This window comes from Gossypium hirsutum, chromosome A08 (genome assembly GCF_007990345.1).
Source record: "Gossypium hirsutum isolate 1008001.06 chromosome A08, Gossypium_hirsutum_v2.1, whole genome shotgun sequence".
Lineage (NCBI taxonomy): Eukaryota > Viridiplantae > Streptophyta > Magnoliopsida > Malvales > Malvaceae > Gossypium > Gossypium hirsutum.
The window spans coordinates 104,034,055-104,037,821 of NC_053431.1; positions in this window are offsets into that span (position 1 = coordinate 104,034,055).

A 3,767-nucleotide genomic window follows, 5' to 3' on the forward strand; every position below is an offset into this window, starting at 1 on the left:
CGGCAATGAATACGGTAGGGGTATTAATTTATTAGTATAAGAGCTACGATTAGTCAGTTCTAGGACTGATGTAGCAAATACGGGATTAGCTATACATGCCATTTAAATTATTATTGATAGTGTGATATCTCCTGACCATTTAAAATGTGTTTTTCTTATAGTAATGTCATCCGACCGAGCTCATCTGAGGAAGTTGGAGTCATGTCCGGCTTCAGTAAAGAGAAGAACTAGCAGTAGAAGGCCGAGACAGAGGGTTGAGGGGAGGAGGCAAAAACAGCCTTCTTTCAAATGATGAATGAATGGTTTAATCAATACTTAAGAACTAACCCTGTAGTGCAGCAAGTTCAAGCTCCCCCTCTTGCTCCTCCACCGGTTCCCGAGATCCACAAGGTACAGGTACTGAATCTGTCAGAAAAGGGAATGCTCCAGTAGATAAAATTCAAAAATATGGGGCTGAAGAATTTCGAGCAGCAGTTGATGATGATTCCGAACGGGCTGAATTCTGGTTAGAAAATACTACTCGGGTTCTGGAAGAATTATCTTGTACACCAGAAAATGTCTGAAATGTGCCGTCTCACTGCTAAAAGATACAGCTTACCATTGGTGGAATACTAAAGCTTCAGTTGTTCCGAAAGAAGAAATTACATGGGAATTCTTTCAGACCGAGTTCAGAAAAAATATATCAGCCAGAGGTTCCTTGACCAGAAAGAAAAGAATTTCTTGAGCTGAACAGGGCAATAGATCAGTATCTGAATATGAAAAAGAATTTGTTCGATTGAGTAAATATGCTCGAGAATGGGTACAGTCAGAAGTTGAAATGTGCAAACGATTCAAAGAAGGGTTGAATGAAGACATTAAGTTACTGATCGAAATTCTTGAAATTTGAGAGTTTGCTACATTGGCATAGAGAGCTATAAGCAGAAGAATTGAGCAAAGGAAAGAAACAGGCTGAGAGAGAAGCTCGAATTTTTAGTAAAAGACCGATGGAAAATCCCAATTTCTGCTTCAAAGAAATTGAAGAAATATCAGGATCGTTCTACTTCAGCCATTAGTATTCGGGCAAAGAACGAGGTTTTCAACGCACTAATCCAAGGCCTTCTACTCCATCAGTGACCAGTGTTGGCAGTGTTGGCGCTCCTAAATCGAGATGCCAGTACTGTAATAAAGCTCATTTTGGTGAATGCCGATTTAAGGTGGGGCTTGTTACCGATGTGGTTCTTTTGACCATTTCCTCAGAGATTGTCCAGAAAGGTTGAAAAAGAAGTTGAACATATATCGAAGCCGAGTAATCTAGTTCAATGGGCAAACCACCTCGACCATCCAGTAATGTCAGTGGTAGTCGAGGAGCTACAAAAGATACTATAGGTAGGCTTGAGGTACGAGCACCTGCTAGGACATATGCCATTCGTGCCAGAGAAGATGCTTCAGCACCCATATTATTACTGGTACATTTTCTTTACTTGATACTGATATTACTGCATTGATTGATCCTGGTTCTACGCATTCATATATATGTGTTAAACTTGCAATTGTTAAAAATTGTCTGTTGAACCTACTGAATTTGTGGTTAAAGTCTCAACCCCCTGGGCCAGTCTGTGTTAGTGGATAAAATTTGTAAAAATTGTCCACTGATGGTAAGAGGTTATTGTTTCCCGGCTGATTTGATGTTACTGCCATTTGATAAATTTGACGTGATATTGGGTATGGATTGGTTAACCCAGCATGATGCGGTAGTAAATTGTAATAAAATATATTGTGTTAAAATGTCAGAATGGTGAGTTGCTCCGGGTTAAATCTGATCAGACAAAGGGTTTATCTGATATGATTTCAGTAATGGCAGCACAGAGGTATGTCAAAAGGGGTATGATGCTTACTTGGCTTATGTACTCGACACCAAGGTATTAGTCAAAGATACAGGCAGTTCCAGTGGTATGTGAATTTTCTGATGTGTTTCCAGAAGAATTACCAGAATTGCCACCAGAAAGAGAAGTGAAATTTTCTATAGATTTGATTCCGGGAACTACTCCGATATCCATAGCTCCGTACCGGATGGCTCTATAGAATTAAAAGAGTTAAAGACATAATTGCAAGAGCTTGTTGACAGGGGTTTTGTTCGACCGAGTCATTCACCTTGGGGTGCTCCGGTTCTGTTTGTGAAAAAGAAAGATGGGTCTTCGAGATTGTGTATCGACTACCGCAGCTTAATAAAGTAACCATAAAGAATAAGTACCCGTTACCCCGGATTGATGATTTATTTGATCAGCTGAAAGGTGCTACTATGTTTTCAAAGATTGATCTTCGATCAGGTTATTATCAGTTACAGGTAAAGGAGTCAGATGTGCCAAAAAACAGCCTTAGAATCAGGTACGGGCATTATGGTTTCTAGTTATACCGTTTGGGCTAACTAATGCACCTACAATATTCATGGATTTGATGAACCGGATATTTAGACCATACTTAGACAGATTTGTAGTAGTATTCATTGATGATATTTTGGTTTATTCTCGGGATGAAGAAGAACATGTAGAACATTTAAGAATTGTGTTGCAAATTCTACGAGAGAAGCAGTTGTATGCTAAATTCAGTAAATGTGAATTTTGGCTTCGAGAAATGAGTTTTCTTGGACACATTGTATCTGCGAGGCATCAGGTAGATCAAGTAAAATCTCAGCTATTGTCAATTGGAGTCCACCGAAGAATGTATCTGAAGTTAGAAGTTTCTTGGTTTAGCTGGTTATTATCGAATTGTACAGTGATCTCTATGATAGCTTCTCCAATGACTCGATTATTGCAAAGATGTAAAGTTCGAGTGACTGATGATGTCAACAAAGTTTCAATCGATGAAAGACTATTAACGAAGCACTGTATTAGTGCAGCCTGAACGGGTAAGGAATTTGTTATTTACAGTGATGCTCATTAAATGGTTTAGGTTGTGTTCGATACAAGAAGGTAAGTAATAGCTATGCTTCAAGACAACTTAACCACATGAAAGAAATTACCCAGTACATGATCTGATTAGCTGCTATTGTATTGCGCTGAAGATATGGCGGCATTACTTGTACGGTGAGAAATGTCATATTTATACTGATCATAAAAGCTGTAATATTTGATGACACAGAAAGATTGAATTTGAGACAGCGCAGGTGGCTTGAACTAATAAAGACTATGATTTGATTATTGATTACATCCGGGTAAGGCTAATGTTGTAGCTGATGCTTTGAGCCGAAATCTCTGTTTGCTTTACGAGCTATGGATACCCGGTTATCATTGACTGATGATGGTTCAATCCTAGCTGAATTGAGAGCTAAACCGACATTTTTACAGCAAATATGTGAAGCTCAGAAGAATGATGAGAAGTTACAGGTTAAACGGGCACAGTGTGAGTCAGGTAATGATTCTGAATTTCAGATTGGTTCTGATGATTGTTTATTATTCAGAGGTAGGGTATGTGTACCTCAGAATTCAGAGCTCATACAGAAGATTCTACGCGAGGCCCACAGTAGTACTATGTCTGTACATCCGGGGAGTAATAAAATGTATAATGATCTGAAAAAGATGTACTGGTGGTCGGGAATGAACGTGATATCTCTGAGTTTGTATCAAGGTGTTTAATATGTCAACAAGTTAAAGCTGAACATCAGGTACCTTCAGGGTTACTTCAGCCAATTATTGTACCGGAATGGAAATGGGAAAGAATCACTATGGATTTTGTATCGGGGCTACCTTTGTCTCCGAGGAAAAAGATGCTATTTGGGTGATTGTAGACCG